We start from the raw sequence: 24,414 nt of genomic DNA on the forward strand, positions 1-24,414 counted from the left end.
TGAAATCCATCACAGAGTCACGCATGTTACATTGGAGGTAGTATTTTGGTCTGAACCCGGTGCTGGCCACCATGAGGGAGAAGATGACAGACTTGTGACGTTCGTGTCAGCACGGCTGATGGCAGGACAATAGGCTGGTTGAGCCAATGGCTTGTCAGGTAATTTAGCGTAACGATGCAGTTAAGTCACTCTCCAAGTGGTGAAGGATTCGCCATTGAGTTAAGTCAATAGTCACGCTACCGGTCCTCACCCCAGGACACCACGGCGGTGAGGAGATGTCTCCTTGCTCACTCCTCTCCCTCCCAGGGCCCGGTCACGGGATACAACACAACATTCTCAAAACCAGGCAACTGCTTCAAATGATGCACGCAGAAAGCTCTTAGCACAGGGATTTCTTCCTATTCCCACTTCTAGAACCTCGGTTTCAGCTGCAAAATTATTTGATAGAGATGCAGTGGGGATGAACTGGGGTGACAACCCTCCAGGGACCAGCCTGGAAGACCGACAGCAGGCCTGCAACGTCTTCTGGGGTGGAACAAGCAGGAGCCACAAGGAAGGCGAAGCAATGTAGCAACGTACACACACATTACATACATACAAATAGATTTCTCTGACTTAAATAAGGGCATTTCTGGACTCGATGCAAAAGAAGGGCTTTCCCAGGGAAAGACTCATTAGAAGTCCTCACCACTCCAGTACCTTTCCCCTCGCTTCAAATAATAATAATAATAAAAAAAAAAAAAAGCAGGGCATGTTCTTTTGAAGGTTGTTTTCTTTCATCCCTTCTCCACCCCCTGTTGATCTCTCCGGCGTTTGTGGCTGGCCTGTTACCTCCGGCTGAGAGAGCAGGCCGCGAGCCAGGCGCGGCCCCAGCCGCGCTCCTGGAGGGCCTCCACCATGGGCCTCCTCCCACAGCCTCCGGCCTGCCTCACCCCTCGGGGACAGCGGAGCCCCTGCCAGGATAGGGGGGTCTGGGGACCCCAGCCCACCCCAATGGGGAGTAGAGGTGCTGGGACAGCTTCCCCCCAGTGAAGGTTTTGTGGGGACGGAGGTTTCTGGCCAGGGAATGAAAAGGAGGAGTACTGGGGGGGGGGGGGGGGGGGCTTCTTTTTGCCGTTTTTGTTGTTTTTCAGGCAGCTGTTGGTTGTCTGTAAGGCACAGGTTGCCCCATCACAAGCTAAGCTCTCTGACCCTCGGGGGTGAGAAGCGAGCAGTGCTGGATGCTTAACGCGGTTGTTGAAATCTGTCAACACACAGGCACCAAGTCCTCGCCTGCTCGTAGGGCTGAGTTTTTGCCCAGCTGAGCTTATCTGACAGCAGATAACATCACAGGGCACCTCCCAGAGCTGGGCACCAGCAGGACGGGTTGCAGGAGGATTTACACAGCAGGCAACGGGATCCATCCACCCCACGGCCCCGTCAGCCGCCCTTGACCCCAGTCCGCCTCCAGCACCGAGGCGGCCGTGCCCCTGCTCTGGGTGACCACATCCAGCCCTGCCCCAGGGACCAGAGGCTGGCGGGGAAGTAACACCTCATCTTCACCAGGGTTCCCCACGTCAAGTCCCAGCACCAGCCCAGAGAGGGCAACCTTCATTTGCATCGCAGCAACAGCAGCCGCTCAGCCGGGCTGGGAACCTCGAAGGCAACTCTGTAAAAATGCACGGGAATTAATTCCGCCCCGCACGGGAGCAGGCAAAGCTCCTGCTCCAAACTCCTTTCGTCCTTGATGCGTTTTTACAGTTCTGAGCAAGGCGGGGAGCCCAGGAGGCCGGACAAGAGAACGGCAATCCCTGCCCCCAGAGCGCCTATAAACCACAGAGACAAGATGTAACACGAGGAGGAAGCGGGCTGGAGGCAGGAGGGGATACCATAAAAATAGGATGGTTTGGAGAGCCTTTGTTGCGGGCGTAAATCACGGCTGATCTCCCCACAGATCTCAGCAGTACAGAGGAAGCCCTCTCCCAGCGCAGCCGAACCAAACCCACCTCCCTCGGCTTGTGTTGGAGCAGCGAAGCCTGCATCCAGCCAAACTGGCATAAATGAGGGAAGAAGTGTGCCTGACCCCGGGGGAAACAAACAGATGGGGCCGGAGGCAAAGGGACTTGGCCACACCTGGCCAGTGACGAGCTCCCCAGCTCCCCAAGGACCCTTCCTCTCCTCCAGGAGGGACCTGGGACCTGCCACGAGGAACATGGGGAGCTCAAGGCAGGCTGCTACTGACCAAGAGGGGTAAAGTCCTCTGCACACCAGTGAGGCTTAAATAAACCCAACTGCTCCCCACAAAAATGAACCCCACATCCCCACCCCACATCCTTGCCCCTCCCTCCCACCCCACTCACAAGCCTGCAACAGCAAAGATGGGATTTTTTTTTTTTTTTCCCAAAAAGGAAAGAGAAAGGTTGGGGGGAAGAGGCATCCCATTTCAAATAAACAAATAAAATTTACTGCCGGACACATCTCTAAACCCTCAGCCCGGGCCAGCAAACTGCAGCTGCGATGTAATAAGCACATAAATAAAGTTTACAGCTAAACTGGCCTGACCCAGTATTGCCCCGAGGTGCAGAAGCAGTATCTTGTCATTAGTATGCAGAACACATCGCCTTAATGTCTGCTCATTTGTTCTCAGCCCACTCGGCTCTATAAATCTCCACAAAAGGGCAAGGCAGGGCTTCGGGGGAGAGGGGGGGAGCGCGGCCCGGCCAGGGGGATGGGAACAGCCCCCGGTCCCGCATCCCGGCCGGCCGAGAGCATGGGCGATGGGGGCTCTACCTGCATTTGTTGCTCCTTCAAGTGTTACAGCCTGCTCGAGGAAGAGGAGCAGCAGCTGGGAAGCACAGGCACTTGCCCACTAAAGCGGAGGGAAATGAAATATCCCTGGTATTTCTGTAACAGCAGAGGTCCGAGGGCTACCTGTGTGGCAGAACACCTTGCCAGGTGCTCACGGTGACCTCAGACTGAGCACAAACACAGCATGGGCATGCAAAAAAAATAATTTAGCAGTATTTTTCCTTTTTTTTTCCATTGCTTTAATGGATCACCCACCCTTTATACCCCTTTATACAGTGTGCCCTCTCACCACCAAACCTCCCCTTGCAATCCCATCCCTAACAGTACCTTTGTAGGTCTACGAAAGCAGTGCCCAGACCTCTGGGCTGCACACAGGGGTTTTGGCATGGGTGACAAGGAAACGTTATGGTTTGGGGAGAACTCCTGCAGTTATGGTGGCATCAGGCAGGATCAGCAGCACAACCGACAGCATCCCCAGCACCCAAACACCATTGTGATCACCCTGCACTGCAGCCTTGCATCTCCAGGGCAGGTTGTGGGGGGATGAGAACAAGCTCTCTGATATGCTGCCCCACACGGCCCTGCTGGAAAGCAGCTTCACTGCACAGAAAACTGTTTTCTGTACAGGGAAATATTACCGATCCTTCTCTGTCATCAGTCTTGTTGGGCTCTCCCCGACTTGTCTGAAGAAAGTGAGACATGATTTATTGTCTGACCAAAAAAAAAGAGAGGAGCAGTGCAGAGCAGCCACACAGCAGCTCAAGCACCTGGGGAGCAGAAAAGGAGGTACCTGGGATGGAAGGTGCCAAAGGGAAACAGCAGTTCACACCGATCAGCAGAGTCTGATGGCCCAAGAATCAGAATTTAATTGGGCTACAAAAATCTAATTAGGCTACAAAAATCAGGAAAATTGGTGCATGAGGCACAGGGTCCCCTCTGAAGCCTCTCACAGGGACAGCAATTTCCCCTCCACAGCCTACTGCAAAGGCAGCCAGGAGGTGAGAAAGCTTTGGGCTTCCAGCTGGCACCTGTTAACACCCACACTGCAGCTGTGCCAGGTCTTCACCTCTTTCTGCAAAAAGCACTGGTTTCTGCCCTGAGAACACAGGTTACTCCTGACCTAAGCTTTCCAAAGGACAGCTCTACATGCTTGTACAGTACAGTGCAAAGAGGTCAGAGCTCTTCAGAGATGACACAATGTAAGCGAGCATCTATGCGATTCAGCACCTTCAGCAGCTTTCAGGTGTTTTCAAGCAGAAAAAAAAAAAAAGTATTACCAAAGTATGATTTTGCTTTTAGAGTTACACCGAAAAAAAATCACTTCTTTGCAAGCAAAGGAACTTCCCCTCCCGGCTGGCACTTCAGCCTGGGACTGGCAGCAGGGAAGCTCAGCGTGGTGTTAGGAAATAGAAAAGCAGCTTGAGAGACCAGAGCCGAGGCTGGGCTGGATCCAGCACTGACCTGCTCCAGCCCCATTGGGGCATCTCCTCGCCAGGCCTGTGCAAGCAGGAGGTTACCCTGCAGACAAGCAGAAAGGTGAGGCTGCAGCCAAAAATCAGTTGGCAAAAGGTAGGGAGGAGACTCAAAGTACACACACATCTCAAGTGTGTAACCGAGTGTAAAACCAAGCACACGCTCCCTGGTATTTTTCTGCATGCTAGAAGCTAGAAAGCCTGAACTTCCGAATTTTCCTAGTACGTACCAAGAAAGCCATAAAGTTACACGCTCTCCAAGATTCCAAGTATTTAATTTTCATTACTTTTTAAATAATGCAATTTGCAGACACACCAAGTTCAGACTTTCTGGAATTCCGTCAACATTTGGACATACACAAGATGTGGTGTTTCAGCAGCATGCAGGCACCTCAGCTCTGCAACAGCCTCCAAAATAAGAAGGAAATAATACATCAGCTAGAATAGGGGATTTAAGGGCAGAGACCAAAATTAAGGGTAATGTTTGAACTGAAACTCAAGGCTATAGATGGTTTGCAAATCTAAGCCCAGGTGTTGTAATTGAGTCACCTGGCTGCATTGCATGCATACAGTGCCTTTAGATTTTCTTTTTAAGGAGCTGAATCAGCAGATCCCATCAGTTCCCACAGCCTTTGCTGCAGGTTAGCAAGAGCAGCTCGAATTCAGCACAGCCTTTACCCAGTGTCATTCTGGATTGGGGTGGAGGGGTGAAGCCTGAGAACGTTTCTGATGTCAGAAGCAATCAGGAGACGCGAGGAGGTTCCATGCAGACACAAAATCGGTGATGAAACCACTAGGTGTTTTGCATCTCGTTACACTGGAGGACTTCACTTTGCAACCGTGCGGCCCATTGGTGTTAAACACATTCTTGTACCTGAGCGTGAGTAAGATTGTATTTAAACACGGCAAGATCCATTAAATCTGCCCTGGTGGCGAGGCAGGTGACCTCCCTTACCTCAGGTGGGAAACCAGCACATCCGGCCTCTGATGCATCTCTTAGATATGCCAACTTGTTAGGTGATAATTGACATGCAATAAATCTGGTTTTTAACTCAGTTAATTACACCAGCATTGCGCTCATGAGTAATATGATAGCATTTAAGGTGTGGCGCATTTTCCATTACAGAGCCCTGGCTGCATGAATTCCATGAGAAAAGTTTTCTCCTGGATGCAGCTCTGCAGCAGACAGCCCCACTCCAGCCCCAGCTTTTAACCCCAAAGCACCCCCCCAAAACTTCACCCTGCAGCCTCTTCCGCAGAGCAGCCCTCGGGGCTGCACCGACACACGCCGGCAGCACTGCTGTCGGTGAACCTGGGCTAATTTCGTACCACTCCCAGCCTTCCCCGCTCTGTAACACCACGGCACTTGCATCAGTGTCAGCAATACCGGATGGATTGAAGGGTATTATGCCTAAAAAAACAAGGAAGGAAATATTGCGACCGAGCCAAAGACCTAAGAAAAACCAAGTCTGAGGAACTGAGCGCTCAGGTTCCCAGCTGGAAATTGTTCTGAAAGCGTGGTTCAGTTCAGTGCAGCAGCAAAGCTAAAGTTTGTGGCAAACGAAAACACAAAGCCCCAACAGGAGGAAGAGCTCTAGGAAAGGACAAAGCGGCTTATGAGAACACCTCTGTGATACAACAGCAAGCTCAAAACACAACATCTGTAATCCAGACCTCACACAGCTCTTTGGTGTATTCTCAGCAGAGCAGAGCCCATTGAAACAAGCTTCTCTGCCGAAAAAGCTGCTTTTCCAAAGCACCCTTTTGCAGGCAGGTAGTTTCAGTGGAACCTGCGTCAAGGCTCGGTGCAGAAAAGCTTTTTTTTCTCAACAAGCTAGAGGAAAAAAATTGCCCATGCCCCACAAAAGTCCTTGAGGCAGAAGTATTCAGCTAGGATAGGAGAGGACAACCGCACTGGGGCTTCAAACCCAGGGTCACTAATGTCCTTAAGTGCCCTGGAGCTTCTGACGGACGAGGAAGGCTTTGCGTGGTTATATGGGCGCTGCACGGGGAAGGAGAGGAAAGCAAAGACTGCGCTCAGCTCTCTGCGATCCAGACACGGCCAGAGTCAAGGTAGGAACTTCTTCCCCAGAGAACCCCAAAAAGCTCTGCCCCATAGGGCCTCCAACACAGCCCAGCCACACGTGGAAAGCCTCAGCTTTCAGCCCAGCCTCAAACATTTCAGCATCCCACCCGCTGGGAGCTCTGCAGGTAGGAACACAAGGCAACCAGCAGCTTTTTTTTTTTTTTTTCCTCTTCATCACATTCGAACCCTCCACCTCCAGGACAAGGCTGCACAGCTGCTCCCGTGCACAGATTTAGTCGGGGCTGCCTGAAGCCGTACCCCCGTTCTCCTACAAAGAGGGACCCGATGCATTACTACCCAACCTCACGACAATTTCAACCACACTGCTTTCAAGCTGACACGTTTCTGTCAAAGAGACAGAAAATAGAGAAAAAAATTCCCTGCAGATTCTCATCTCCCTTCTGTAGCCTCCTCAAGCCATTGTTTTGCAGTACAAGTATTTCAGCTCTCACTGTACCAGGGAACAGGATTAGACAGGTCACCGTGGAATCAGATTACAGACTTTTACCTTTTTAACTTCTCTTCTCAGCACGTAGGCTCGAGAACTGACACCCGGCGAGGGAGCAGGCAAGGGACAGGCATGGGTGGAGGTGGCCGCCAAACGTCAGTGATTCAGAGCGATTTGCCAAGTCATTGGAAGTTCTCACGATTCCAGGACCTAAAACAAAGAATCGGATGGGCTAAAATTAAAGGGTGCAGAAGCTAAGAATTTTACCCAGCCCACACAGGCAACAGAGGGAGTAGGGTATGAGAAAGCATCCTGCTAGAACTTTGTCCCAAAGGGCTTTGTTTCCCATGCGGTTCAGAATTGCATTCACCCTCCCAGCTCCCCAGGAAGACGTCCCAGGCTGGTCTGGGAGACATCAAGAGACAGGACAGGTAAAGAGCCCATTCCAAAGGGTAATCACTCCGGTAAAAGCCCACGTCAAACTTGTTATGTCTGTTTCTAACTTAGACCTATTAAAGCTCATTACAAACTTTTCTGATAGCTCAAGATAACTTACACTCACTTTCCCTATTGCAAACGGAACAGGGCTGCCTGTCCCCACACCTCCTGCTCAGGAGCGTCATACAAATTAGATAATAGATGCTCAAAACATCTTTATTATTATTCAAAACATCTATTAAAACTGAACCTTGTCTCTCTAGTTAGCAGTACGTCTACTACGTATTCACTGTAGTTAGCATTACTCCTACTATACATTCACTATTAATACAAACAGTATTTGCCTTTGAGTGTAACATTTTTCCCCCCATGAAGTACAGAAGTTGCTGAATTTATTGTTATAATTAGACTCAAAACGCAAGGAGCACAAAGAGACAAAATGACTTGCCCAAATGTACGTGAGGCAGCCCTGGCAGAGAACAAACTCCTCTTCCCAGTAGATCGGTGCCCTAATCAATGAACCCTTCTTCCTCCATTAATCTCCCAAATGACATGAAAAAATATTAATTACCAAATTAATTAGCTTGTGTTTTTTTCCTTGTTCACCAATTACATGTACATTCATTAACTTTGTTCCCTACCACCTCGTTACTTCAAGTGGTAGGAATGCCCAGGTGTTAAGAGAACCTGCGCAGACCTGAACTGCCTCAAGTCCAGACGCTGCCGCGGTGCATGGGACACGCGGGTCCTTAGCTGGACCCAAAACACAAATCCCATCTCATCCTGCACCCGTACCAGGCAGCACAGCGTGCCCAAGAGCTCTGCCAAGCTGTGGTGGAGCACCAAGAAGTCTCCAGCCAGCCTGGGACCCAAAGGCCAACAAGGATGTGGTGTGAAATGCCCGAGGCTCGTGGTCACAAACCACAGAGACTCTGGCTTTTAGAAGAAAAGGCAAATTTCTTTGCTTTTTCTAGCAAATCCCAAGAAGCCAAGATGCAAAATTAAATAACCCTGTCTCCACTGCAGGGTATTGCTCATGGGAAATGTGACAGCATTCAGGGGGTGCCTCGCTTCGCGGCCCTCTGTCCATCTCGCAGGGGCTACGTGCCCGAGGGGAAGCACTGCTCACTCCCAAGGCTGCAGAGCAAAACCAGGGCAGATTGCCCTCAAATAACACCAGCCTCTGATGTCAATTTGGGGTCTAATCCCCAAGGATTCTCCCCATGTTGCGTGATTTGGTCTCAAAACTTCTGAAGAAGGCTCAGACATAGGATTTTAGCTGAGACATCTCCATTCGACCAATTTGTCTCTCCCAGTCACAGGGATAATGAAGACAAACTGGTGCAAGCTGCACTCCAAGAAGTAGAGATGCTGAGTTTGTTCCCCTGTTAAGGGAGCCGTGCACTAAAAACACATTTCTTTAATGTCATTCTTATAGTTTGTACAATATACTACATTTGTGATGGTTTCATCACACAAACAGCAGAAGCCTCCAGTATTAATTTCCACAGCCACATGGCCATTTCATGTCTTGTGGCCCTTTTAAGGGTCCTCTCCTACACGGTGCAGCCTCCCCAGTTTAGGCACAGGCTGCCTCCTGCCCACCCCTCCAGACACACACAAGCAGACAGAAACAAGAGAAAACAAGAATTTCAACCAAAAGCCAGAGCAGGCAGGTCTCTGTTGTCCCAGATGAACCTCAAATGGAGGACATCAGCACACCAAGGGCCGGAGCCACCTGCTACAGGTCCTCCGCTGGGGACCTCGTGGTGCTGAGCCAGCCCCAGCCCACCCCAGCCAGCTCCGCCACCAGCCCGGCCTCTGCGGGGCTCCAGCGCTGCTTCAGACATTTTGGCATATCCCAAAATGGCCCAGAACATCTTCGTTAACAAAGCTTCTGAGATAAAGACTAACGCAATCCCTTTCACAGGCTTCTGCTGGGTAATTACAAGCCTATCACTTCTGAGTTAATTACACACAGCTAGAGATGTTATTACGTGCAGATGGAAAAACACATCCTACCTGAAACAAGTTCCTTCTGCCCTTAGCTGGCTGATAGATAAATATTTCCAGAGAAGAGGAAAGCTGGGAAATCTCCTTTCAAACGGTGAGCAGGCTGTTGTGCAACGCTGCTCCCTTCGGAAAAGGGAGCCGGGACCCAGAACACCTCGGGGGGAAAGGAGCCCATGAACTTTCCCCTGTGGTCGTGGTGGCTGCACCATTCACACCCCCAGGGAAGGCAGCAGGGCTGAGCCAAGAGCTGAGGGAGAGGAACCCACATCCTCGGGAGCTCCAGGAGCATCATTTGCTCCAGAGCCTCGCGGATGGGTCACTGAGGAGCCCCGGGTGGGCACCTGCAGGCAGTCGGTGCCAAAAGGTGATTTTCTCCTAGCAGTAACAGGGAGGGATAATACGCCTAGGGAGCGACTGAACAGTAGTAAGCCTTGGCTCCTTATAAACTTAGCTTCATTTTCATCTGATACCCAAAGAATCCCACTCCTTGTTTTGTGGGGGGCAGTTTCTGAAGGCAGAACGTTTCCAGACTGCACATTTAGGACATGCACTGCGGAAGCCCACACAAAGGCATGAGGAAGATAATTTCCCCCTCCCCACCCCCAACTGCTGCTCTATTTTAAGCAGAGAATTTTGGAAAAGAAAACACATGAAGAAACACTGTCAAGCTGCACCGATTAATAAATGCCAAACAGATGCACACCATCCTCTGCAGGATGATGTATGCGACAGGCCAGGGCAAACCCCAGCAAATGCATTTCCGAGCTCACCGCCTGAGGGCTCAAACAGGTAGCGACAGAGAGGGGGGAAAAAAAAATATCACAATTATAAAAAGAAACTCTCGGGGAAAACGCTGAAAACAAGCAGGCGAGAAAAGCGACAGTCGGGTTCGACAACGGAGGTGGTGAAAGGAGCTGGAGACAAACAGCCGCCGGCAGTGCACCATGCTCCTGGAGGGGTGGCAGCCCGGATAACGGTGCAGCCCAGGGGCGGTTTGGCTGTGGGGACCCACAGGCAGTCCCCTGGGGACGGTTTCCTACAGCTGCCATGGCCAGGGGGGCTCCGCTGTGTGCCCACCACGGGAGCACACACAGAACTGCGCAGGGAGCAGCAGCTCAGCTCTTGTTAACAACTCCGAGATGGAGAGAATTCGCCCTCCCCCTCCTCACAAGCTAATCCGGTATTTAATTAAACTCCAGGTTAAAAAAAAAAAAAAAAACACGTGTTATTTTCCAGTGTGAACTTTGCTGATGGCTGTTTCCAGCCCTGGGTCTCCCTCTGCTTCCTGAAGCTGGGAGCGTTCACATATCAAACACCTTCTTGGAAAGGCGCATCACCTCATCTCCTGCCACTCACCCCAGTCAGGCACTGCTTCTGGACTGAGTCAATACTCGAAATATTTGCCATCAATGTGTCAGGCATGTAAATTAGCATTTAAGTCCTGATGCTTGTACCCAATTAAAGGCTTCTTAATCTCCCGATGCTCAGCCAGGAACGACACTGCCAAGGAGGAGCCGTTCCCAGCCCGCACTTCGCTCCTGGTGCCTGCTACACAAAAAGCCGCCCTTTTTCAGAGATTCTCACTAAAACCAGCACCGCTCCCTGCCCGGAGCCCCGGCAGCCCCTGCCCTTCCAGCTGATCCAGTGGAGCGCCCGTGCAGCTGCTCGGGCACATTTTTGCCATTGCGCACCCACCCCTGCGACCAGGCCGGAGGAATGCAGCGCAGTCAGTCCTGTTAGCTTGTGAAAACGTCTGCCTTCGCTATCAAGCACAGAACTGGAACCATTTTCAAGACATTTGCTGACCCTCCACACCCACTTTGCAGTATGTGAGGCCGGTAATTATTTACCCAGCAAAATATTAAATAAGGAGAGGAAAAAAGCTTTCAGGACAAGCAGAGCTACTTATCATTTCCTTCAATCTAGGGTTGGGTTTTGGAGAGTCATTTGCCTACAGGTGACTGACAGCAGCGTGTTATGATGAAATGCTGTTTGCAAAAACATCTTGCCTAAAAATGGTTCCACCAGAGCAAATAAATTCCATCAGCTAATCTGACGCTGCCACCCACAAAACCTATTGCTCATGGATACAGACGTATGAGTCCAAGATGCGGTACCAGCAGTGGGTGAACTGATTTAACTGATACCCCTGGTAGATTCTGCACCTTTGGAATGGCAACACCGAACACCGATTTCATTGCAAGCTGCCCTTTGAGAGCCAGGGATCACACCACGAATTACAAGGCGCAGGTGAGCACTGTGTGGCCAATTCTCGGTCTCAAGCATCTTCACATGCCCAGGCCAGCACCCTCAGGGTGCTGCTGCCCCTGGGCACGTGCTCCTCCCTCGGGTGCTTGCGCCGGGCAAGTGTCGTGCATGAGACAAGAAAGAACATGTTTCTTCTTTGCGATGCATTAGGACTCCAAAAAGCACTTCCTTGGAGAAAGCCTTTTTTCAAACTGCTCAAGACAACAGCAATGCAAATGCACAGAAGGGTTTCCTCATTTCCATAGTGCAGAATTGACATTAAGCGCATTTTGCGCCCTGTTCTTGCAGGAGCAGGGCACTATTCCCGTTCTGCACAACGGGAAACCGAGCTACAACGAGATAAAGCAACGGGCCTGAGGTTTCCAAAGACCACCAGTAGCAAAGTGGAAACTGGGAGTCTCCACATTCCAGTGCTATCTCCAGTTAGCACTATTAAAGTGTAGCAAGGCATCATATTTTTAAGACAGAAGCCTGAGAATGTTACAAAACTTAGATTAGCTGTAGAAAGCAGCACACAAGGATATCCTTGAAGCTAATGAGCCCATCGGCACACTCAGATTAAAGTTTCCTAAGGAGGTTATTTGAGAATTCTCAAATAACAGCAGGTCATTGAAACACCCTCTCGCCCAGCTGAAGTGGCCTATAAGCTCAGTCTTACTACACCCAGCATTCAATACATTTCATGTAGTCCTCTGCTTTGCCTCTCCAAAAGGCCCCCTGAATATTCAGAAAACCCTCATTGAAAATGAGCATACAAGCACAGGAATAAATGCAACCCCTTCAGCCCAGAGTCTCTCCAAAGAGCTGCCAGGATTTGAGGAGCCTCTCTCACTAAGGAGGGGATTCACCCCTTCACCTACCGCCTTATTCCCTTGGAATTTGATGGAGAGAGCCGTAGGCTTACACCCCATCCTAAAATAAAGGTCTAAGGCTGATGGGTTGTGTTGTTCGGTTAGATCAGACTTCATTTCTGGATGGCTAAATAGCTGTGCCAAGTTTCACTTGAGTTACAGACAAGCAGCTTTATGCACGAAGCTCCGGATGCTGCTCTACCAACCCCAGCAACGCGCTCAGCAAATGCAAGAGCCACCCGTTGCCATCGCAAGGCCCCAGTGCAGGTGGTGGTGGTGGTCTCCAGCCCAAGGCAGGCCCCTTGCCCTCCTCGCCCTGTGGTCACCCTGCCCTCCTGCTCCATCCAAGGGCAGCTACCTGGAAAACACTGGTTTTACATAGCCTTTTTTCCATCCCGTTTCAGACTAAAACCAGACTCCCAGAAGACTCCCGAATGATCCGGTTCAGGTCAAAGTGTGGTTTCTGTGAGCTTCCGTCACTTTGGGCCTTCGAGGAGCTTCCCGTGCTCCTTCCCCTGGGTTAGCTCATGCGTGCTGCTCTGCCCCTGTGAGACTCTCAGGCCACAGATCCACATCGGGATTGGGAGCAGATGCAAGTCAAAAAAAGTCAAAAAATAAACTCACACAAGGTAGAGATTTCAGAGATTTACAGAAGCATAAGGCAGGGAAGCTAATTAAACCAGCTCAGGTGTTCCCTGCACCTCAGGCTAGTGTCAGGAAAAAAAAACCCACATGTGCACACACAGAGGTAGGCAGTAGCCCATAATATGCACCTCGGTGCTTCTCGGAGGCTTTTACCTAAGCGTTGCCACAGCGATGTGTACATAAGTCTGTCCTTGCTCTGAACCGCAGTCAGCAGCCTGACGCAGCGCCCAGCGGTGGGTGGACAGGTAGCTGTCAGAGCAGACGGGGTTTGCTCGGGGCGAAGCCCAAAAGCTGCTCTGGCTGCAGAGCTGGGTCCTGCCGGCAGCCCCTTCCCTGGGGGGAGAACTGGAAACCCTGAGAAAAATGAGCCCAGGGGGGCACCAGAAGGCCCTGCGCAAACCCAAACCCACCTGCGCTTGGGAGGAAGAGGAGGAGGAGGAGGCCAGCACTAGGAGTGTGTGAGAACGTGCAAGGGCAGAGCAGGAATATTTTATTGCAGGAATATTTTATTTCAGCTTCCAGGATTCAGCTCCCACAGCCCAGTAGTGGAGCCCCGTGGTTAACCTCCCCCCCCCCCACCCTGCAACCCTGGAAGGAAATCTGTAAATGCGCTGAAAACCTCCAAGGCTCACTGGGTTTACTGGGGGAAAACCTCCCAGCTCCACTGGGCTGTCTGTTCCTCGTTCTACGTGCAAGTCCCACGTGGCTCCTGCTGCTGCTTTCACTCAGCAGGGCCGATGGTGCCGTGCCACAAGTGGGGACAGCAACGAGCTCCTGCGTGCCTTCCCTTCCCAAGGCAACGGGATCAGTACTCAAGGGATTTGCATCACTCTGAGAAGCTTACAGAGCACTAGAAGGCATCACCAGAGCAGAGATGGCCTGAGGCATCTGCTCGCTGTGGACCACGAGCCGTGTCCCCAGCACCCAGCCGGAGCAGACCCTTTTGGCAATCACCCCCAGCATCGTCCCCGCCGTGCTGCGGGAGGCAGACCGAGGGACCCAGCGGGGCCAGGCTCCAAACTCCAGCATTTTCCAAAGCAGTTGTGTTGAAACTGGCAATTTAATTAGCAAAAATCCACGGGTGTAATTTAGGAAGAAACATTATTTCCGAGTGAATGAGAAAAATGTTTTAATTACAGTAGTTAACAGGTCACGCCTGTGCCAAAATGCTCCCCTGGGACGGCCGCGTGTGTTTTCCCTGAACGCCAAGCGAGGGAGAGCGGAAGAGGGAAGCACGAGGGGAGGACTGCGGAGAGGAAGGCAAGCAGCAAGGAAAGGCTTTTGTAAAAGCTCAAACACATCTCAAGCCCCCGGTCAGTCACCAGCTGACATGAAACGATGGCCCAGATAAACCAGATAACCGCCGTGCTCCGTTCACCGCCCAACAGTTGGCAAAAACCAAGGGGCAGGAAGCTTTCTCCTTTGAAGGCAGCTGCTGGGGGGGGGTGATATTTGTTTTCTCTGCGCGGCTCAACAGAAATATGACTTTCCTCATCAATTCCGCAGACAGCAGTAAGCAGTGTTTGCTCTTGAGTCGAGTTTCTTTCCTGCTACGGTCTCTGTAAAGCACCCAGGTCCCTCTCCCCCTCGGGAACCCATCAGGTCTGCTCGGTGACCACAAGCCTCGCTGCCCCCAGACGGTGCCATAAAAATAGCAGCAGTTTTACTGACACGGCCTGATATGCAAAGCAGCCATAGCTGGCAGGTGAATCACTGATCCGCACCGTCTAAGGACAGGTTCTCAGGTCTTTATTATTCCTGAATCACATCTGCTCATACACACCGACAGGTTCTTCACACCTACTATTATTAGTGAATAGCCAAAGGAGGAACGGCTTCAGCTGCCTTAGAAGAATATTTCCTCCTCTTTTCAGCTTTTACAGGGAAGGGTCCAGTGGCAGGCTCCCCAACAAGTCATTGCATCTGTTGGGATTTAAGGTTTCAGCTACTCAAAGTAATTAAGAGGTTAAAAAAATGGAGAAAGAAAAAGAGGACTAAAATAAAACTGGACTCATTGTTTACTTCCCCATGTTGGTTTTTAGATGCTATCAAGCTCCTAACCAGGAACTCAAACAGCAGGGACTCACTTTGATAAAACATATCCTTCCTCCCTACTGCAGGCGTTGGGGTAGGAGCTCCTGCGGGCTCGCGGTCCCATCCCTCGGCATTCCCCAGGTCAGGAGACTGGGATTTCCAGTCACACAGACACCAAACACCCCTTTGGGCTCACAAATCCCAGGACCAACCCACAGGACCTGGAAAATTGTTGCTGCCTGGATCACTCTGAGATTATTCCCTTCCCTCCTCATGAGCAAATAAAATACCGGGGCTCGAATAAAACACACGTTGAGCCAGCGCAAGGAAGGATGGATGCAGGAGGGTGGCTGGAGCCCCAAGTTCTCGATACATTTGGTCAAAATAGTTTCAGAACGTGCAAAAGTAAACTTTTCAGCAAGTCAAGTACCACCCCCCCAGCCCTTACTTAATCGCAATGAACCAGTAACAGCCTATAAAAATTTCTAGCTCCATTTCTTTGCAGGAAGCAACAGAGTGGTTTCTGCTGGGCATCCGCCGCCTGGGGAAATAACGGCGGCGAGCCACGATGGGAGGAGGTGTTCCAGGGATCTCCGCGGACCTCATCGACCCAAGGTGGCCACTCTATCCTCTGGCAGGGCCGGCTGTGAGGCGGCATCCACAGCAGCCTCCAGCCCTCGCCTGCCTCCCGACGGGAGGCCCACCTTCAGCTCCTCGCCACGCCGCGACCTGCCGAGATGATGGATGCCATCAACGCGCGGGGTGAGCGCTGGCTGCACGCTAAGCCACCTGTGTCATCTGTCAGTCCTCAAGAAGACACTGTTAACCACAGCTTCAAATTTCCTGAAACTGGAGATAATTGTTGGTTTTGGCCGGGCTCTGAAATGTGCCCAGAGCACCAGGCTCAAAGGCTCCTCGGGAGCGCGTGATTTAATAGGAGACGAGAAACCCTGACTCCAGCAAGGCTCCAAGGCTGGCGGGAGGCTCCAATATACTTCAACAAGCCGCGTTATTGCTTTTTAATATTCCTCCTAAACCACCTCTGCTTCAAACGCCAGACCAAAGCACTGGTTAAGGACTGGGAGCTGTGATTAAAGCAAAACCATTCCTGCTGCTTGCAAAGCCACACGTCTCCCTGTGTGCACAGGCCTGGGGGGCTGTCACCAGCTGTCACCCCTCCAGCAAAGTGCTAAGGTCTAGAAATCAGCATACATTTGGGGCAACAGCCTCAGGAATGGGAGCAGGGCACAGCTTCAATGCCCTTGGACACCGATTTGGCAAAACCTCCCCAAAGTGGAAGCTTTCACTTCCCAGGCAGAGCCCAGGTGCCCTAAGGATGGGAACTGAACTGGGTTGCCTGAGTTTGGGATTGTGCTTTCCTCCAGGTAGGAATAGAAAAAGGTTTTGCCTTTTTTATATATATATATATATATATATTATTTTTTTTAAAATACACAATAAGGCCTCTAGCAACCACATAGCCAGCTCCACGTGGAACACACAGGGCAGCAAATAAGATGCCGATGCAGGTTGCACACTCCTGAGCTCAGAGCTGCCAGGATCAGGGGCTGCTTCAAGCAGAGTAAATGCGAGCACTGCTCAGGACTTAACTTCTCACCCTGTATTCCCCAGGCAGCGTGGCTTTGTTTTCAGCCAGAGCCCTGCAGCCCCCAGCCACGCTCAATGGATGTCACGGGGCTCCCTCCGCTTCCACCCCTTCTCTAGCTGGCCCTTTGGCAAAGCAGTGACCCCAAGCCTCCCTCTTTTTTACTGCTGGCCAAACAGCCGCAGCCTCGAGATGTTCCTTCTCGCATTGTGCGCCTCATCCAAAGACAATATTTAGATTGCACTTTGCCCGGACAGGCTGCACGTACCCCAGCAAGGTCTGCTGCATACCTCGGACACCGGGGGAAGGAGGGGAGGGACTTGGTGTGCCACCACAGGTCACCTTTTGCTGCTCCAGCCCCGGGAAGGTGGCGCAGGACCACCAGCACGTCCCCTCCACTGCTCAGACCCACCGACGGAGCCGGGGACCCCTCGGAACTGTGCTCAGCAGCCCCAGAGAGCGAAGGAGTTAAAGCAGGCTCATTGCTGAGGGATTTCTCCGTAATCTGTACACATGTCATGGGGATCAGGGCTGTGGGTGGTAGTGCTAGTCTGTGGCAGTTGTTCAGGCCCATGGCTCAGCACCTGACTCGCTCCCAAAGCCCTCTTATCCAAGCAGTTTTCAAATTTAATTAAGAGGGACCTATGACGGGCTTAACTCCGCCGCTGTGCCAGCCCCAAAGCTCTTTCAGGAGCTCTGCACAAAGGCCGGAGGGAGCGGTGTCACAGCAGAGGGACCGCGGCGCCTGCGCGGGGACACGGGGGGGGGGTTGCAGAGTTTCACCCAAAACCACCAAGTAACAGCTGAGGGGGGGGGGGAAGTGGAGGTGATGCTGGGAGCAAGAGGTCAGATTCTTTTCTGCGGAGGTAATGGTGGAACCAAGAGGAAATGCAGGTTAATAAAAAACGGGCTCCGCGGGTTAAAGTTTGCCTGAGTGTGCAGAGTACCCGCAGCCCCCACCCCGCAGGGGGGGAGCAGAGCAAGGAGCAGTTGCGGGGGGCTCAGGCAGGGGACGGGCCCTCCTGGTGAGGAAATTGCCCGCTATCGCAGTTCAGATGCGCCAGCCCTAAAGGATGGAGAACGTGCTGCCAACGCTGCCACCGGGGAGCTCCGACACCTGCAGCGCAGGGAACTCGGCAGCGCGGGGCTTGCTCAGAGCTGCCACCCCCGCCGGGAAGGCAGCAGCAGAGCGTGCTGCCTCCTGTCCCCAGATCCTGCCCTGTCCCCAGTTCTGCCACAAAACCCACCACAAGGAACCCAGCAGACAAATTTTAACTCCCTTCCAAAAACAGGTATTGCCTTCAATAAAAAGCATCCACCGTGGGTGCTAAGGCAATCAGAGTACATCAATGGGTGCCGATTTTAATGGGTTTCCTAGGACAATGTCAGTCCCAGGAACGTCAGCCCCATTCATTCAGGGCACAGACCATCAGTTTGTGAGTGTAATGAGGTGAGGACATCAGGGCAGCGCTCCACGAGGCACACCCCAGCTAATACAAGCAAGCTGACAAGGGATTCCTTTCCAAAAACTAGTCCCAGCCAAGGCGAAACCCCTCATGCAGGGGGCTGTCTCCAGGGGCCCTACAGCTCTGCTCGCCCCCAACCACCGTGTGCTCCCAACCCCGTCCCACCACCAAGCCCTCACATCACCACCAGCCTCAATCCTGCTCTGAAATGCCTTGGGTGGAAGTTGTTAAGTGCGAGCACAATTACCTGGCTGGCAGCAGCTATATGCCCTGACTTGAAATTTGGAGCATCATTTTGAGGCTGGGACTGAAGGGTTTGGATTCCCCCCCCCTCCTATTTTTGGCTACTTGGCAAACTCACTGAGAGCAGGAAATTAGGAATAGAAACAGTCTCAGTATCAATACTTCGCCGGGTCTGTTTACCATGGGCTATTTGCACTAGATAATCGCTCAGAAGTGTCTCACCTCCTCAGCTCTTCAAGAGCCAAATGATGTAATGGAAGTGGCATCCGGAGCAGGAGCCCATGTGAACCAACGTAACCCGTGCCCAGCAGGAAATCACTCAGGAGCACCAACAGACACACCAAACAAAACTTTTCCCCGATGCTGCCCATCGCCAGGGCACAAACGGGGATCACCAGGAAAGCTCTGGGGATCTGGGGGAATTGTACCTCGGTTGTACCCTCGTGGGGCTCCTCGCTTCCCGTGAGAAGTGCCCGGAGCATCCCTGCACCCAGAGGCACGGGGCAGCGAGCGGAGACCGAACAACCCAAGGAGCACAACAGCCCGAGGAGTCTGATCCTGCCCAGCAGCCACCTCCAAACTGCAACAGACCCAGAGCATCTCCCCCGGGGTCCCCACATCAATTCGCATTTACTCCCACAGGAGGGGGCCACGGAAGCAAAGAACAATGCGACCCTCACTGCTAGGGGCCACCGGGGTGCTGAGCTGCAGGCACACGAGCACAGAGAGCAGCAGAGGGCTGCTGGGGGGCTTCTGCCAGGGGCCGCTCACACCCCCGGCAGGGCACCCCAAGTGCTCCCACATTCCTGCACTCCAGGAGCTGCTCTGGCACAGCCAGACAGGGCTCTGGCATCATGCTCCCAGCAGCAAGCCCTGCCTGCACTACGAGATTTGTTAATCCAGGCGAGCAGCAGGACAGAGCACAACTGCCTCATGCTCAGCAACCGCAGCCGTGCCCACCCACGACCCCAGCCTCTCCCACCACCTCTCATCCACCCGCACACGTCCAAATGTTTCCTGCGGGCACTCTCAGGGCCAGGCAGCTGCTGCCCAGCCAGGGACAGCTCTTGGAAGGAGCCCCCAAATCCCACCCCATGTCCCCAAGGGGCTGCAGCAGGACAGAGCAGCGCACACAGGGAAGGGGACCCCGGGAGCCGAGGACAATTTAGGCATCAGTGCTGCCTCCAGCTCCTTTCAGCTCCGTGGGCATGTTCTAAAATGTGTGCATGGGGACCACGGAGACAGGCCTACACAATCTGCCTTTGGCAGCCCTCAAAAAGAAACATCTTGCCATTTCATCCTGCTATTTAAAAAAAATAAAAGCAAAGCGCGAAGGGGCATATCACATGATTAAATATCCACAGCAGCTAAGAGAAAGAGGCGGACAGGAACACAGGAACCCAGAAGAAAAAAACTGCTTTTTATTATTAAACTATTATCTCAAATTTCTAATAAGCAGGTTGGAGTTTAAATTACAAGATCTCTAACAAAGTCAGGATCCAAACAGTTCAGGAGCCCTCAGATAACAATCGCCTTCCCCCAGATCGGTTTCAAGTCATTTCTTTGCAGAGACAAAGCTCCCTTTCAGAGCAGCGAAGAGGGACCTCGGGGTTTTATTACCCACGGAGCTGTGGCCCTGAGGATGCAGTGGCAGGGCTGGAAACAGGTCCTGCTTCCCAGCGGGGCGCCTGAGCAGCAGCAGGGCAGGAGGGATGGGACAGCGAGGCCACCACAGTGCTGCACACTGGGGACAGGACACAAGGGGCTCGGGGACAGTCCAGCTCCAGGAGATGCACCCTAAACCCCGGCTAAATGCAGCCTGGCAAAGTCTGCTGGATTTGGGAAAAGAGAAGGGAGCAGGGACCCCTCTGCCTCACAGCCACGGGGTGATATCAGAGCAAAGCTCCGCGGGGGAAAGCCACCGGAGGGAACCAAAGGAGCAGCTCCATCCCCGCAGCAGCAGCCGCATTTGGATGATTTGAGGGAGGCAGCCAGAGCCAAACGATGTGCCACGGCTTGTTAGGGGCTGGCTTAAGCCTTGAAGCATACCTTTTACTGGTAATCTTGCAGGAAGAATATACCAAGCCTCTGATAAAATTTGAGCAGAGCTTTTACTTAAAGGCAAGAGACATTTGATACTCTTTTGGGAAGGTGAAACCAGCCTAGGAGGAAAACCTTTTGCCAGGTGATAATAGAGCTCACAGTCCAAACAGCATTGCTGTCTCAGTTTCAAGGACCACAAATCACTCCTCCCACAAAACATTGGATCTGGCATCCTTGATGCCTTCTTCAAAAGTATCCTGAACTGGAAAAGCCAGGGTTAGAACAATCCCTTTAGGACAGGAGTTCCCAGAAGGGTCGGAGGACCTGCAGATTGTTCCCTGACTTCTTCTAGTTCCCAAAACCAGTTCCTCCGAGTTCCGTGTGCAAGGCTTATACAGAGATCCAGGGTGCCTTTGAAATATAGATACCCCAAACTCAAGGGGTTTGAAGACACCAAATACATTTTCAAATCAGGCCCATTGGAAACGTCACCAGAGGAGCCTTCAGGAGCTCCTTGCCCAGGTCCCACCAGCTGCTGGCAGTGCCTCTGTGCTCCCTTCCCACTGCCTGAAGGGGCAGCCACACTGGAACTAATTGGGGTTAATTGAGCAGGTGCAGTAGCACACTGCATCACACCATGACAACCACCTTGGCTCGAGGTCCCCAACACAGACACGGGGCTCAGGGCTTGCATCCCCAGGGACCAGCTGGCCAGCACAGAGCTTGCAGGAGACTGCAAGCAGAGCCATACCACCCAGCAGACCCCCAGTACAGGGAAGCATCTGCCCCCAAATCCTGCCCCTTCCACACTCACCAGCCTGCTCCCTTCCCCAGCCACGAAGCATGGGCTCTCCTCCCCACACTGCCTTTCCCCAAGGGTCTTCCCCTCTCTCCCACCTCCCCCCCTTGCTCAGTATCGAGGCCAATAATTACTGCTGAATAGCCTTCCCCATTCCCATGCCCGCCAACCTCCCTCCCGGCCCCAGCCGAAGCAGAGAAGGAAGGATTAGCCAGAAGCACAGAGCAGCCAGAGGCAGGGGCAAGGGGGCAGGCAGGGCTTCGCCAGCTCTGTGAGAGCAAGTGAGAGCCCAAAGGATCAATCACAGCTTGATGCACGAGCACAGATGCCGCAGGGAAGCCACCAGGAGCTTTCCCCATCCTCTGCCCACGTGCTGTGGCCCCACGTGCCTGGATGCTGGCAGAGGAGCCAGGAAGGAAAAAGGGAAGAGGTGCCCTGCGCAGGGGAGTATCAGCTTCTTGCACCAGCCTGCCTATAAATCAGCACAGAAATTTCTGCTGCTTGACACCAGCAGAGGGTTGGATGCAGAAAGCTAAGCTGGGGGTGATGCTGGAGCATGCACAGCCCCCCAAGCCAGCCTGTTCCCCTATGGAGATGCAATTGTGTTGGAGACCTGTGGCATCACTGCTTCCCCATCTGCACAAAGCTGACAGCGCTTCCACCGATGGTACACAGCAAAGCCAATATCTCCCAAACCCTCCTCTGTGCTGGGACACAAACCAGGAGACTGAATTTTCTTCTCTGCACTTGAACTCCGAAGAGCAACACGTCCTGGGCTACACCTGGAGATGGACGCTCCTCACACAGCACAGCTTAATTTCACCACACCACCCCAAATAACCACCCATCCTATCCATCCCGCTGCGACGCTGGAGGCACGCGAAAAACAGGGTAAATGCCCCAAATCGGGCACCCAAAGCCATCCCAAGGAGACAACCACCATCGGTTGGAGGTGATGCGCACAGGACCTCGCTCTGGCGGCAGCTGGCAGGCGAGAGCGGCTCTTCCACCAGCAGCCCGGGAGGCTGGAGGAAGGCCATTTCGCTCCTGCTCTGCCAGCAGCCTATATATCACCCTGAAAGACTTCCCCTGCACCTTGCCAGCCCTGCCTCCCTCCAAGACTCCTCTAATTAATTCAGGAGAAAATTAATTACAGCGGGATTTTCAGAAGCACAGCATCTAATGATCGACTCCCTCTGCCCTAAACCAGATAATCTCGGGCTCCTATTTGCTCTGCCAAACCTCGCTCCCTCCGCCTCCCCCTTCCCACCCGAACACAATACCGCCACCTAAATTAGGCAGGGAAAGAGTCGCTTGGCAAAAGCGAATCAGAGCACTAAGGTCAGGCCCTGAAAAACAACAAAACTGCCTAAAGAAACCCCAGCGTTAATCCCATCATGCTTCCGCCAAAGATTCCCCTTTTCAAGTGTTTTCTTCCTGGTAAACAAAGTTCTCTCCATTGGGCTGTGAATTTCAGGACACGGTTGCTTAGTAATACCAGGCTGCAAACCAGGAGCTTCGCCCTCCCCCTTCACCCTTCCCAACCCTTGGAGGAGAGCAGAGGGTTTATTAAAAAAAAATTAAAAGGCTACAGAAATCTGAATGCAGGACAGAGCGGATTTAAGCCATAATCATTTCTGCTTCAGGTGGAATTTGCTCTCAGTAATTTGGATTCACATGCAGCGGAGATGCTCCCCATGCCTTTCCAGCTCCCAAGCTGAGCAGACTGCCCTATCTGCCACTGCCCTGCACTCTTGCTGCAAGTGCATCACTGGTGCAGAGTCACTGCACACTGGTTTCCAGCCCAGGATCCCAGTTTCCCCTCCATAAATGCTGCCCAAGCAGCAGGAGCTGCTGTGTGCCTGGCTGGGACCCAGCAAGGGGTGCTGTGACTGCAGGCAGCACCCCAGGCACCCAACCCAACTCCAAACAGCAAGGGCTCAAAGAGGAAAGCTGAGGCATCCACAGCTTCTCTGGACAGCCTGTTCCAGTGCCTCAGCACCTGTATAGTGAAGAACTTCTTCCCGATTTATAATCTAAATCCACCCTTTCTTAGTTTAAAACCATTACTGTGTCCTATCACTATATTCCACGACAAAGCTGGAGGTGCTGGAGCCATCTCCCCACATCCCCGAGCATCCCCTGCTCCTCGCGAGGAAGGCAGAGCGCACAGGTCAGAGTCACCAAGGGCACTGCACCACCACGCACAGCCCCAGCACAACCACAGGGGAGTAGAGGCTTGGAAAAAAATCCCTTGCTTGCCCTACTTAAATCTCAGGGACCATTTCGGCAGTGCTCAGAGCCCCGGAGGACACGTCGATGTTTGTGGTACCCGGGCCAAGAGCAGAGAGGCCCCTGCATGCCGCGGGCTCCCGGCAGCACCCGCAAGGACCAGCGCAGGCGCCGCGTCCCAAACAGCTGCTGGCAGCCCGCTTGTAGGCAAACAATAATCCTCAGCTCGGCCTTAAACGGGTCAGGAGCCTTTCAGTCCACGGCCTGGCACCGCCTCAGCTTCTGAAGCCCAGATCCCTCTGCCGTGAATAGGAGCTCGGCGCCGAAGTCCATCTGGCCCCCACTTCACAGCATCGTCCGAGACGCCCGGTCTGGGCAGCTCTGGGGGTGCTCCCGGCCCTCCTGGAGATCACGCAGCTGCTTCCAGTCATCCTCGAGTCCTGCAAGGCGCCGTGACCGTGCCACGATCCCAGGCCCCCGCGAGCCCCCTGTCCCCACGCTTTGGCAGGCACCAGCCTGAGTCTGGCAAGGAGACTGGGAGCTGCTTGGAGCATCTCCCTCCCCTTGGGCAGCCTGGGGGAGCCTTTCTGCTAAAGGTTTGCTCCAGCTCCTCGCTAATTACATTAGCCTCTCCCAGCCATTATATAATAATGGAAAAATGCATTCGCCTGGGTGTCAGAAGAGGGGACTGCCAGGAGCCAGTGCCTGCGAGAGGCAAAGCTGCGCCCCCAGCTTCCCACGAAGGGTAAGACCCCACCAGCACCAAAGGTGCCTTTTCCCCTCCCATCTGTTCACTAACAGGTGGCTGCCTCGTAGCACGGACAAGATTTTAGGAGATCAAAGCAAGCTTTCACTTATTTCAGCCTCTTAAAACACCATTTAAAATTTGACCATGTGTTACTTGGCCCCGGGGTAAGGAGACATCTTTCTCCCCAGAGCTGGGGGGCACTCAGCTTCTCTGCAAGGGTGCTCAAAGCATCCTC

At 52.8% G+C, this 24,414-nt stretch overlaps 1 protein-coding gene across 2 annotated transcripts in view; it reads right to left on the reverse strand.

Moving 5' to 3' along the window:
* The window catches only part of LOC310883956 (uncharacterized protein), a 190,642-nt gene that overhangs the window by 94,345 nt on the left and 71,883 nt on the right, over nt 1-24,414 (reverse strand). For both annotated transcript variants that reach the window (XR_014573964.1, XR_014573965.1), the window contains one exon: nt 6,854-7,003. The gene's annotated coding sequence lies outside the window, so the exon portion shown is untranslated. The remainder of the gene's footprint in view (nt 1-6,853; nt 7,004-24,414) is intronic.

This window comes from Anser anser, assembly GCF_964211835.1.
Source record: "Anser anser genome assembly, chromosome: 19".
Lineage (NCBI taxonomy): Eukaryota > Metazoa > Chordata > Aves > Anseriformes > Anatidae > Anser > Anser anser.